Raw genomic sequence first — 14659 nt, forward strand, 5'->3', positions numbered from 1 at the left:
CAATTACAGAGAAAAAAAAGTAAAAACAAAAATACAACACATGGAGGCTAAACAACATATTACTAAATAAGCAAGAGATCACTAAAATCAAAGAGGAAATAAAAAAATACCTAGAGACAAGTGACAACGAAAACACAACGATCCAAAACCTATGGGATGCAGCAAAAACAATTCTAAGAGGGAAGTTTATAGCAATACAAGCCTACCTCAAGAAACAAGAAAAATCTCAAATAAAGAATTTAACCTTACACCTACAGGAAGTAGAGAAAGAAGAACAAACAAAATCCAAAATTACTAGAAGGAAGGGAATCATAAAGATCAGAGCAGAAATAAATGAAATAGAAACAAAGAAAACAATAGCAAAGATCAATAAAACTAAAAGTTGGTTCTTTGAGAAGATAAACAAAATTGATAAACCATTAGCCAGACTCATCAAGAAAAAGAGGGAGGCGCAGTGGTTCCCTAGTGGTGCAGTGGTTGAGAGTTCGCCTGCTGATGCAGGGGACACGGGTTCGTGCCCCAGTCCGGGAAGATCCCACATGCCGCAGAGCGGCTGGGCCCGTGAGCCACGGCCGCTGAGCCTGCGCGTCTGGAGCCTGTGCTCCACAACGGGAGAGGCCACAACAGTGAGAGGCCCGCGTACCGCAAAAACAAAAAAAAAAAAGAGGGAGAGAGCACAAATTAATAAAATTAGAAATGAAAAAGGAGAAGTTACAACAGACATGGCAGAAATACAAATTATCCTAAAAGACTACTACAAGCAACTCTATGCCAATAAAATGGACAACCTGGAAGAAATGGACAAATTCTTAAAAAGGTATAACCTACCAAGACTGAACCAGGAAGAAATAGAAAATATGAACACCCCAATCACAAGTAAGGAAATTGAAACTGTGATTAAAAATCTTCTGACAAACAAAAGTCCAGGACCAGATGGCTTCACAGGTGAATTCTTTCAAACATTTAGAGAAGAGCTAACACCCATCCTTCTCAAACTCTTCCAAAAATCGCAGAGGAAGTAACACTCCCAAACTCATTCTATGATGCCACCATCATCCTGATCCCAAAACCAGACAAGGATACTAAAAAATAAAGAAAATTACAGACCAATATCAGTGATGAATGTAGATGCAAATATCCTCAACAAAATACTAGCAAACAGAATCCAACAACATATTAAAAGGATCATACATCATGATCAAGTGGGATTTATCCCAGGGATGCAAGGATTCTACAATATACGCAAATCAATCAATGTGATACATCATATTAATAAATTGAAAAATAAAAACCATATGATCATCTCAACAGATGCAGAAAAACCTTTTGACAAAACTTAACACCTATTTATGCTAAACACTCTCCAGAAAGTGGACATAGTGAGAACCTACCTCAACACAATAAAGACCATATATGACAAACCCACAGCAAACATCATTCTCAATGGTGAAAAACTGAATGCATTTACTCTAAGATCAGGAACAGGACAAGGATGTCCACTCTCACCAATATAATTCAACATAGTTTTGGAAGTCGTAGCCACAGCAATCAGAGAAGGAAAAGAAATAAAAGGAATTCAAATTGGAAAAGAAGAAGTAAAACTGTCACTATTTGCAGATGAAATGATACTATACACAGAGAATCCTAAAGATGCCACCAGAAAACTACTAGATCTAATCAATGAATTTGGTAATGTTGCGGGATACAAAATTAACGCACAGAAATCTCTTGCATTCCTATACACTAATGATGAAAACTCTGAAAGAGAAATTAAGGAAATACTCCCATTTACCATTGCAACAAAAAGAATAAAATACCTAGGAATAAACCTACCTAGGGAGACAAAAGACCTGTATGCAGAAAACTATAAACACTGATGAAAGAAATTAAAGATGATACCAACAGATGGAGAGATATACCATGTTCTTGGATTGGAAGAATCAATATTGTGAAAGTGACTATACCACCCAAAGCAATCTACAGATTCAGTGCAATCCCTATCAAATTACCAATGGCATTTTTTACAGAACTAGAACAAAAAATCTTAAAATTTGTATGGAGATACAAAAGACCCCGAATAGCCAAAGCAGTCTTGAGGGAAAAAAAATGGACCTGGAGGAATCAGACTCCCTGACTTCAGACTATACTACAAAGCTACAGTAATCAAGACAATATGGTACTGGCACAAAGACAGAAATATAGATACAGAACAGGACAGAAAGCCCAAAGATAAATCCACACATCTATGGTCAACTAATCTATGAAAAAGGAGGCAAGGATATACAATGAAGAAAAGACAGTCTCGTTAACAAGTGGTGCTGGGAAAACTGGACAGCTACATGTAAAATAATGAAATTAGAATACTCCCTAACACCATACACAAAAATAAACTCAAAATGGATTTGAGACCTAAATGTAAGAGTGGACACTATAAAACTCTTAGAGGAAAACATAGGAAGAACACTCGTTGACATAAATCACAGCAAGATCTTTTTTGATCCACCTCATAGAGTAATGGAAATAAAAACAAAAATAAACAAATGGTACCTAATGAAACTTAAAAGCTTTTGTAAAGCTAAGGAAACCATAAACAAGATGAAAAGACAACCCTCAGAATGGGAGAAAATATTTGCAAATGAATCAACGGACAAAGGATTAATCTCTAAAATATATAAACAGCTCATGCAGCTCAATGTTAAAAACACAAACAACCCAATCAAAAAATGGGCAGAAGACCTAAATAGACACTTCTCCAAAGAAGATATACAGATGGCCATGAAGCACATGAAAAGCTGCTCAACATCACTAATTATTAGAGAAATGCAAATCAAAACTACAATGAGGTATCACCTCACACCAGTTAGAATGGGCATCATCAGAAAATGTACAAACAACAAATGCTGGAGAAGGTGTGCAGAAAAGGGAATGCTCTTGCACTGTTGGTGGGAAGGTAAGTTGATACAGCCACTATGGAGAACACTATGGAGGTTCCTTAAAAAACTAAAAATAGAATTACCATATGACCCAGCAATCCCACTACTGGGCATATACTCAGAGAAAACCATAATTCAAAAAGACACATGCACCCCAATGTTCAGCGCAGCACTATTTACAATAGCCAGGACACAGAAGCAAGCTAAATGCCCATGGACAGATGAATGGATAAATAAGATGTGGTACATATATACAATGGAATATTACTCAGCCATAAAAAGGAATGAAATTGGGTCATTTGTAGAAACGTGGATGGATCTAGAGACTGTCATACAGAGTGAAGCAAGGCAGAAAGAGAAAAAGAAACACCGTATGCTAACACATATATATGGAATCTAGGAAGAAAAAAAAAAAAGGTCATGAAGAACCTAGGGGTAAGACGGGAATAAAGACACAGACCTACTAGAGAATGGACTTGAGGATATGGGGAGGGGGAAGTGTAAGCTGTGACAAAGTGAGAGAGGGGCATGGACATATATACACTACCAAACGTAAAATAGATAGCTAGTGGGAAGCAGCCGCATAGCACAGGGAGATCAGCTTGGTGGTTTGTGACCACCTAGAGGGGTGGGATAGGAAGGGTGGGAGGGAGGAAGACGCAAGAGGGAAGAGATACGGGAACATATGTATATGTATAACTGATTCACTTTTTTATAAAGCAGAAACTAACACACCATTGTAAAGCAATTATACTCCAATGAAGATGTTAAAAAAAAAAATCAGATGTTCAAATTTGGAAGAAGCCTCCAGTGGTTTGATTTCCTAAGTGAAGTCATCCACCTGCAGCATGCCACGCAGACCCCCATAGCAGGTGTCCAGTGTGCCCATGGACCCAGGAACCCCTTCCAGGTAGCTAAAGTAGTAACAGTCTCGGGGGATAAAAGGGTAATCCTCCTGCATGGCACCTTGGTCGTTATCGGTGATTAACAGGAAAATGCCTGGGCAGCAAGCTCTTCTTGACTCTCATGTGAAGCACGTGTCTTTGGCCACTGAAGCGAAACTTGTAGGAGAGCTGGCCTTGTGTTGTGGCTCCACGCACTCTGTGGGACACCTTCCTGGGGATCACAATTTCAGAGGAAGTGAAGCGCCAACCTGGGGGGTCATGGGAGCAGCAGGTCGGAAACAGGAGTAGTCAGAGCAGAGGCAGCCAGAGATCATCTGCCAGGTGGGCCTGGGCCCAGGCAGGCCCCATGAGTGAAGAAGCCTGTGACCAAAGAAATCCACTCCAGCGGGAGGCAGGCAAGACTATCCCTGCAACAGCAACTCCTAAAAAGCAGTCTAGTCCTGAGGAGAGCAGAGAGAGGCTGGAGGCTGGGCATCCCCAGAGAGGTGGAGGAGGGAGAGGGAAGCTCTTACATAACAATGGTGTATTCATAAGGGGGAGGGGCTGTGCTAAGTGATCCTGGGGATCCTGGCACAGGGCTCTTAGAGAGGAGGAAACATGGGAGAAATTAGGAAAAACGGAGTGTATAGCTTGGGCTGAGTGGTCCCGTGGCCTCTTGGAGAAGTCACAGGGGAAGAATCAGTGGGTGTCGTGCAATTTTAAGACAGTGATTGACATATTTTTCCTGAAACCAAAATGAGACAAGGCTTCAATTTGTAATTAAGAAATTACAAAATGGAGAGGAGAATGGAAGCTTCTTTGTGTAAGAATTTTGAGGAAAGAACCAGATTCTCTCATACTTTATAAAAATGGAATGTGTTGGGGGTGATTAACGGAATGAAAGAATAAATAGTGTCACGAGTAGAAAAGGTAGGGTGGATAATAATAGTTTCTAATAAAGTTAAACTTATACTTGCTCTACATCTCAGTGATTCCAGCCATAGGACGTTCCCCACAGTGGTATGTGGATATTTATAGCAGCATTATTCACAAGTTTATTCCACAGACTGGAAAAAAACAACCAGTACTGAATAGATGAATGGCAAACTGGCATATTCATTTAGTACGATAATCCTAAGTAAATCTGAACAAGTTTCCAACATGTGTAAGAACATGGATGTATCTATCTCATAGATATTATGATGATAGAAAGAAATCAGACCAAAGAAACTTCATACAGGACTTCATTTGTATGAAGTTCTGGAATAGTCCAAAAAATAATATAGGGGAACAGAAATAAAATCACTGTTTTTGTGATGTGAGGGAAGGGAGGGATGGAGGGAAGTTTCTGGAGTGATGGGAAACTTCTGAATCTTGATTGGGGTGTGCTCAAGATGAACGTTTTAAATCCTAACCCCCAAGGTGGTGGTATTAGCAGGTGGGGTCTTTGGAAGGTGATTAGTGCTTTTATAGAAGAGGACTCAGAGAGATCCTTCACCCCTTCTGCCCTGTGTGGTTACAGTGAGAAGGAGTCATCTATGAGCCAGGAAGTGGTTCTCACCAGACACTAAATCTGCTGGTGCCTTGATTTTGGACTTACTAGCCTTCAGAACTGTGAGAAATTAAGTATTCTTGTTTATAAGACACCGAGTCTAAGGTATTTTATTATAGCAGTCCAAACAGACTAAGACAGGATGGTGCTTACAAGTCAAAACTCATCAAGCCACATCCTTAAATCTGTGCATTTTATTGTATGCTGACTATACCTCAAAAGAATTGATTTATAAAAAAATTCTGACTTTAGCTTCTTTTTAGCTCTTTCCAGAAGAGTGCATCACTATCATGATCATCACTGTTTCATACTTCCTTTTCCTTGTCTTTTCAAAAATCATTTCTACATAGAACTGCTTGTAAATTGAATCAACTCAAAATAAGGAAGTTACCATGAACAGCTTATCTCACTTGACTAATCCTCTTGTGGATCATATTAACACACACATTAATATTTAGAAAAGAAGAATGTACCACTGTGTAAATGTGTTGTATGCAATACTGGAGGATTTTTTTAAAAATCAGTGCACCCAGGAATATTCAAAAAGATACAAGTATGATTTAACTCAGCCTGAATTCACCACGAGAAAAAACGTAATTTCTTTTCTTATTTTTAAACTGAAGTATAGTTGATTTACAATATTATATTGTTTTCAGGTGTACAACACAGTGATTCAATATATTTATAGATTATACTCATTTACGTTTACTACACTTTAAATATATGATGCCAGATGCCACTCTCTTCTGGCCTCTAGCATTTCCACAGAAACTTCAGCTGTTGGCCTTCTGAATTAGTGTTTTCCTTTTCTTCTTATATATACCCAGGTGTGGAATTGCTGGATCATATGGTAGTTTTACTTTTAGCTTTTGATAAATCTCCATACTATTTTCCATAGTGGCTGCACCAATTTACATTCCTACCAACAGTGCATGAGGGTTCCCTTTTCTCCACATCTTCGCTGACACTCATTGTTCCTTGTCTTTTGGATAATAACCATTCTGAAAGTTGTGAGGTCGTATCTCATTGTATATTTGATTTGCATTTCTCTAATGATTAGTGATGTTGAGCATCTTTTCATGTGCCTGTTGGCCATCTATATGTCTTCTTTGGAAACTCTTCAGGTCCTCTGCCCATGTTTTAATCAGCTTATTGGGTTTTTTTCCTTTTTTTTTTTCATGTTTAGTTGTATATTGCGGATATTAACCCCTCATCAGATATATCATTTGCAAATATCTGTTCCCATTCATTAGGCGGCCTTTTCACTTTGTCAATAGTTTCTGCCACTGTGCAAAACCTTTTTAGTTTGATTAGGTTCCATTTGTTTATGTTTTCTTTTGTTTCCTTTGCCAAAGGAGACATATCCAAAAATATATTGCTAAGAAGAATGTCAAAGAATGCACTCTCTCTGTTTCCTTCTAGATGTTTTATGATTTCAGGTCTTACATTTGAGTCTTTAATCCATTATGAGTTTATTTATACATAAGGGGTGAGAAAGTTGTCCTGTTTGATTCTTTTCTATGTTCCTGTCCAGTTTTCCCGACACAATTTACCAAAAAGGTTATCTGTTCCCCATTGTATTTTCTTGCCTCCTTTGTTGTAGGTTAATTTCTGTATAAATGTGGGTTTTTCACTACTGTAGTTTTGTAGTATAGTTTGAATTCAGGAAGTGTGATACTTCCAGCTTTGTTCTCTCTCAAGATTGCTTTGGATATTTAGGGTCTTTTGTATTTCCATGGAAATTTCAGAATTATTTGTTATAGTTCTGTGAAAAATGCTATTGGTATTTTCATAAGGATTGCACTGAATCTGTAGACTGCCCTGGGTAGTAAGTTCATTTTAACAATATTAATTTTTCCAATCCATGAGCATGGTATATCTTTCCATTTGTTTGTATTGTCTTCAATTTTTTTCATTAATTTCTTATAGTTTTCCGAGTAGTCATTTTACCTCCTTAGATTTTATCCTAGGTATTTCATTCTTTGCATGTGATTGTAAATGGGATTGTTTTCTTATTTTCTCTGATAGTTTGTTGTTAGTGTATTGAAATGCAACAAATTTTTGTATATTAATTTTGTATTATACAACTTTACTGTATTCATTGATGAGTTCTAGTAGTTTTCCAGTGGTGTCTTTAGGATTTTCTATGTATGGTATCATGTCATCTGCAAACAATGACAGCTTTACTTCTTCAATTTGGATTCCTTTTGTTTCTATTTCTTGTCTCATTGCCGTGGCTAGGACTTCCAATACTATGTTGAATAAAAGTGGTGATAGTGGTCATCCTTGTCTTGTTCCTGATCTTCCAGCCTCTTTCACTTTAAGTCTGGGTGTGATTGGCTGATGGATGAGCTGAGCCCTGGTGCTCTTCTCAGTGCATGGGCCCTTTAAGAAATGTCTCCCAGATTACTACAGTCTTGTGGGTTCTCTTAGTTTTCAAAGATGTTGGGGGTCATCTCTCTGGTGCAGGTCCTAAAAGTTGAGGTTACTGATGTGGAAATAAAACCCTTTGCTCCTCAGGGAGAAGCTTCAGGTTTTGAGTTTTCTCTGGGTTGTGTGCCACTGTGCTGGGGATGGGGTTTATGGCAAGATTGTATCCCAGCCTCCCGCCCAGTTTGAGGTGGTTTTCCTCTTGTTTGCCTGATGTGGTCATCACTTAGCCAGTCTTTAGGTTTTTTTAAGAGAAAATTGTTCTGTAGGTAGCTGTAGACTCAGTGTGTGAGAAGAAGTGAGATCAGGGTTTTCCTATGTTGTCATCTTGAACCAGAACCCTCTGTTGTTGTTTTGCTTCCTTCCTTGTTCTTGGCTATTTTCTAGATAGTTCTGATTACCTTTGGCTATCTCAGTCATTTCTGTAGGTTTGGGAGTAAAGGCAGAAATTAGAGGGACAGAGATCCCACTATAGTAGTAGTGGCAGTGTAACCAGTGTTTTTTATCTTCTGTATTTTGATGCTTTGACATCTGGGGCCTTCCTGACCCTGAATGGACTACTCCTCCCAGTGTTAGTCAATTTCTAGAGATAGTAAACAACTCTCCCATGAGCGCAGTTTTCAAATACAAACCAGACAATCCAGAGCCCACATTCCAAATACCTCCTTTCTCAGCTCTCACACTTAGGGCCATTATCCACATGCCCTAATCACCCCCAAGGCCAGGTACCAGATAGCTAGGGACAGCCCCTATGCCACAGAGACCATTGACATTATTCAAACTAGCCAATCCTAAGCCTGCTTACCTGGCCTTGTCTGTTCCTTCTCATGGAAACCACAATCAAGTCTCTTGCCCACAGTTCCTCCCTCTCCCTCTGCTTTGTGACCAGCATCAGTGCTTCCCTGTGTGGCCCCCATGGCACAGTGTGTCCTCTTTTCTTGGAAACTGTGAGTAACAAACTATCTTTTCAATGTCAGTTTTCTCCTGATCTTTTGGCCTTACTATACCTCAAGTATTCTATTAATGCACAATATTTAAAACAGGTAGGAGAAAACTACCAATCCTTTCTTATTCCCTATCTTTTTTCTGCATCTGAAGAGACACTATTGTGTGTGTGTGTGTGTGTGTGTGTGTGTGTGTGACTAGTACCAAATAATTTTTCCAGTAAGTTATTTTTCTACACAGATTACTTTCCTCCAAACTCAAAAGGCAAGGACAATGTGGTGGAGTATAAGGAGCCAGAAAATATTCTGGTTCTGGTTTCAAACCTTGACTGTTTAGGTTTTAACATTAATAATGATATTAACTAGAGACAGTTAACTTCACAACTCCAAAGTTCTATCTTTCCATCTTTATCATAGGGTAATAATTTCAATCTAATAACATTATTTAAGCATGGAATGAAATAACTTCCATAAAGTGCCTGGTGAGTTCTTAATATTGTTATAACTTTTATGTAAATCCTTGAATTTTGGATGGTATCCTGGCTATGATGGGTGCTTCATGAAGTCTGACAATGGTCACTCTTCAATTCATTTCCAAAATTACAGCAGGGGAAATTTTCATTGAACTTTCCCTGGCTTCTCTTTCTTGTAGGATAAGAGATTCTTAAAAAGAGCCTTTCCTAGGAAATGTGTCAATGCTCCTCAATTTGGGACTCCAAGGGATCAACATTTGGGAGCTTTCTTCTCTCGTTTTCACTCTTAGAAGTCTATCTCAACCTGCGATAGTCTTTGGCAGCAGTCCTCAAACTATAGTGTAGCAGGACCTCAGTTTTTGTAAATAAAGTTTTACTGGAAAACAGCCACACCCTTTTGCATATATATATTGTCTATGGTTGCTTTCATACCAAAACTGCAAAGACCCAAGGCCTGCAAGCCTAAAATATTTACTATCTTGTCCTTTGAGAAAAAATTTGCTGAACCCTGGTCTTTGCTGTTTGAAGTTGGGTTTCTTCCTCTGTGGATTAAAAATGACCACAAATTCTTTGCACTGCTTCCAGCAAGAGGTGGCGTTTAGGTCCCATCCGATAATGACTCTAGGCTTGGCCATGGCCTGGTCTGGCCAATAAAACATCAGCAAGTGTGACAAGTACAAAGGCTTGACTAGCGCTTTCCACATTGGGACTTGCCTTCTTAGAACAATTCCCTGAGAACCCCCCCTTCCACTGCTATGAAGAGCCCAATCTAGTCTATTGGAAAATGAGAGGCCATGTGGAGAAAAAGCAAGGCACCCTTGGCTATAGCTAGCACTAAGTACCAGACAGGAGAGAGAGGCCATCTTGGACTACTTACCGTTCTTCTGTCATCAGATGAATGCTGTTCCATGTGACTCTAGGTGGTAGCAGAAGAAACAGTCAATTCATAGAATCTCTTTGAAAAGAATTTTTAAAAATTTAAGCCATTAAGTTTTGCAGTGGTTTGTTATGTAATTGATAACTTACATACCTTCTTTGCCCATCAAGGGAGAAAATGGCCATTCTGTACACATTACAGTTAGACACTAGCACTTTGACTCCAGGTCTGGTGTTTGCTTAAGTCATATGATGCAGCAATAATGACTTTTCATATCAGAGTCAGCTATATACAAGGTAACTTGGGCAAAAGTCAATATTCAGTTCTGACAAGTCCTTTCACATCCTGTGGCACAAACCCCTTTCTGTATTCTATGTATCTTGTAAGGTTTTGGGGGATGGAGGGAAGACAAGTCAGATAGCCAATGTTGGTAATTGTTTTCAAACTTTGTATAAAACGAATGGTACTACTACTGCTATTGTGGTAGAACATTTAACCTAATGCAGTCAATTCCCTATTATCCATAATGGAAGGCTATGCTAGCATGGTTGAACCAAATTCAGTATAATAAACTTTAATTTCCCGGAATGATGGAAGAGAAATGAGACTCCTCACTGGCTTGAAGGAAATTCCCACGTCTGGCGCTAATTAGCAATGTATCTTGAGCAAGTTATTAACTTCTTTAGGCCTTGAGTTACCCTATCTATAAAAATAGAATTATTGGGCTTCCCTGGTGGCGCAGTGGTTGAGAGTCCGCCTGCCAATGCAGGGGACACGGGTTCGTGCCCCGGTCCGGGAAGATCCCACATGCCGCGGAGCGGCTGGGCCCGTGAGCCGTGGCCGCTGAGCCTGCGCATCCGGAGCCTGTGCTCCACAACGGGAGAGGCCACAGCTGAGAGGCCCACGTACCGCAAACAAAACAAAACAAAACAAAACAAAACAAAATAGAATTATTGATACTGACTCGCATAGTTGTGAGAATTCACTGACATTTATAAGTCATGGAAAAGGATGGCCCAATGTAGTGCCTGGAACCATGGAGAGTAGAGACAGCATAGTGTAATGGTTATGTATGTAGGTTCTGGAGCTAAACCGCCTGAGTTTAAATCCCAGCTCTGGCACTTAATAGCTGTGTACTTCAGGCAAATTAATCTATGTCTGACGCTTATCTCATCTGTAAAATGGGGATAACAGCAGCAGTTATAGAGTTGTTGTGAGGCTTAAATAAACACATGTAAAGGGCTTAGCACAGTAGCTAAAATAAGATTAAGATAGAAATAAATTGATGAGAGCTTAATAATTGTTAGCCAATTATTATCAGCAGTACATGATAGAGCCCTTATCCTTATCTCCTAATCTTCTATGTCAAAGCTAAGCCTCAAACTGATCATTTAGATTTCTTTCTTTTCTCTTTCCATTGCTCTGTCAGAGTGTTACCCCAGGAAGTTGGTGGTTAAATAAGGAGATATTTATTCAACAATCCCCAAAATAAGGTGGAAAAGATTGTAAAGATTTACTGACAAATGCAACAAGTTTTTGTTGAATGTCAATACTAAGTTAGGCACAGTTAGATACACTATTATTTCATGTACTGTATCTGGTATCAAATAGAAAAGCTTAAGAGAGATTATTATCTGTTTTGATGGCCTCATTAACATATTTAATGTATAATGGTATTCCTTAGAAAATATGGTTTTATCTCCATATGTCTTCCAAGTTGCTATAGGGCATCTATTTGATCTGAGAAACTGACTGCTCTTTAGATCCAGGCATGCAATATGACGTTAGGATCAAAGTAGAAAGGAAGCAAAATAAAATAAGGTTCATAAGGAAAATAATCTTATAAAGACTAACATGTCTTGGGGGTAAAATGCGCATGTATTTCACACAATAAAAACAACGTTCAACGTCAAAAACAGTAATAAGAAACTCATTCAAATCAGCATTGCCGATACAGAATTAAAATGGGATTCAATTTTGTGATTCTATTCGCAAATCTGCAAAGTAGGAAGGATCACCCATTTTCCTGTGACTGGTCAAGCAGTTTAATGATTACAGTAAATACAAAGTTCTTTTGTAAATGACTCTGTTAATGATTGACTTGCATTTGAAACCACATTTCAGCTCTCTCCCTTTCCCCCTTTCCCCTGCAAAAAGAAAGAGAATATGAACAGTAAGGAAAACATTTAGAAACAAGACCTAGTGGTTGCTATAATTTGATTCTTTAGACACAACAATGCTTTCTTATCATATAGGTTATTACAGTATCGTCAAGTATATCAGGTAAGCAGATCAAGTGCTTTGGAGTCTCTCTATAAATATCAACATCAGGCAAGAGACTATGGCTGTTAAGGACTTGGTTCTGATCAGAACAGAATTCCTTAAAATACTGTCTTCCTTTTGGTAGCAATTGCCCTTTTGGATGTGAGTGCTTGTCTCAAAAAGATTTGCAGATAAAAACAGAAACAGCAAAAGGGGCTTACCCCAGGATACCAACCAACTGTAAACCTATTATAAATGAGAGGTAAAGAGCTTCACAACTCAATCTACTATTTCTAGGTGATATCAGAAAAATACTTTAACATCAAGATCACCAACAAATACTCCCCCACTTTCAGATAATGAGCTATTTCAGCTTAGAGTGACCATATTTATATTATCAGCACCTAGCACATAGTAGGCACTCATTTGTTGAATGAGGAAAAAAACTCTCATCTGTCCAAAGATAAATTTCAACTAAAATAGTTATAATAAAATGTTTATTGTCTTCACATGAAATTACATGAACTCTACTCCCCCACATAGTTGAGAACCTTATGTTTCATTTTAAAAAATATTTTAAAAATTGCTTATCTACACAACAAAAACAATGTCCAATGTAAAAAAAATACTTTTCTAGTTTTGAACTATTGGAATTAGTCTCAGAAGAACTCATCTGATTGAATTTGATACAAGGTCTTTCTCAGATTACTCTGTGTAATCTCCCAATTCTGCATGATGCTTGCAATACCCTTCAGCTGTCAGTTCTTCTGATCTTTATTCAAGGCCCAAAGAAAGAAGATGGAAGTGGACTGAGATAAAAAGGATAGCTTTGTCTATGTTCATATAGTGGATACATTCAAGACATATATATGAGACAGAAAGGGCACCTCTGCCACAGACTAAGTCTTTGATCTGGGTTAAGTTAGTTCACATCTCTGAACCTTGATTTTCTCATCTTTAAGACAGATTCATCCTAGAATCTTTTAGCTCCAATGTTCTATGATTTGGTTTTAATTTAATAGAGGCACACACTGACACGCTAATACATTTTGCTGGAGTTTGGTCAGTCCTTAGCAAATCAGAAGCCAAATACTGCTCCACTTCTTATTCCACATCTATACTTGAGGCAGAAGCTAATGAAAGCTGGGCTCCAAAAAGGCCCAAGTGCAATTCTCATTTTTGGCTGGAGCAATGCCCGTATGTAATTCAATAATTTAAATAGTGTCTAGGTTTAAATGCCAGAGCGTTTTTGTTTTTGTTTTTCCTGACACTGCACACTGGAATTACATGAACTCTGTTCTACTGCTGCCCTATTCCCACCCCTAGAGATTCTGCTTAACTGATCTAGGTGCAGCCTGGGCATCAGAATTTTTATCAGCTCTCTGGGTGATTCTAACCTGAGAAAAAGGTGACTATTGGCATAGAGCAGTGATTCTCAAACTTTAATGTGCATCAGTCACCTGGAGGGAGTATTAAAACAGATTGCTGGGTGCCCTACTCAATTTCTGATTCAGTAGGTCTAGGGTAGAGCCCAAGAATTTGCTTTCCTAACAAGTTCCCAGGTAGTGCTGATGTTTTTGTCCAGAGACCTCACTTTGAGAACCACTGCCAGTAAGGAAATATTGGTGGTGGCACCTGAAGTCCTGAGTTTAAATCCTGATTCTACTATTACCACCTATGTAATCTTAGTAGAACAATTTATTCTCTTTTCTTTAGTGTCTTTTTAACAATACTTAGACTTCAGAGTTGTGAGGCATGAAGAAACAGTGTTACCAATCAGGGTTTAGTTTAGTACCTGGCACAGAATGTAGTAACAGGTATTAATTTCCTTTTTCTATTATACATTCTAGATGGTGTGATTAAGTTAAATCAATAGCATTGGTTAAAACTTGGCAGGAAAAGAGAGACGACTGAAGCAAACAATGTCTTATTAGAATTGTATGTATAATATAGGATGATAAATGTAGCAAAGTGTTTTAAGTAAATGTCTTAAAAAAGATTTTCATTCAATTTTTAAAACTCTGAACATAGTAATTTAGGTGGGAAGAATATTACCTACAATCGATAAAGTGATAGAAATGTTAGTCAATCTATAAATAGGATGCATTTTTTAATGACCTACAATGGACTCCAATACTTCATCTATGATAATAATTTAATTTTCTAGAGAATCAGAAATAAGAATATAATTGAAGTAGCATACTTGCCTAAACCTTTACTATATTGATCTTTAAATGCTATTTAATTCCAGAGAAAACCTGAATTATTAAAGTGCATTGGAATCCCTATTATCAACCAAAGCAA

At 38.2% G+C, this 14659-nt stretch overlaps 1 protein-coding gene across 3 annotated transcripts in view; it reads right to left on the reverse strand.

Moving 5' to 3' along the window:
• Positions 1-14659, reverse strand: part of LOC105747719 (synaptojanin-2-binding protein) — a 169915-nt gene that overhangs the window by 110274 nt on the left and 44982 nt on the right. The window lies entirely within an intron of this gene.

The sequence above is a fragment of the Orcinus orca genome, chromosome 2, assembly GCF_937001465.1.
Source record: "Orcinus orca chromosome 2, mOrcOrc1.1, whole genome shotgun sequence".
NCBI lineage: Eukaryota > Metazoa > Chordata > Mammalia > Artiodactyla > Delphinidae > Orcinus > Orcinus orca.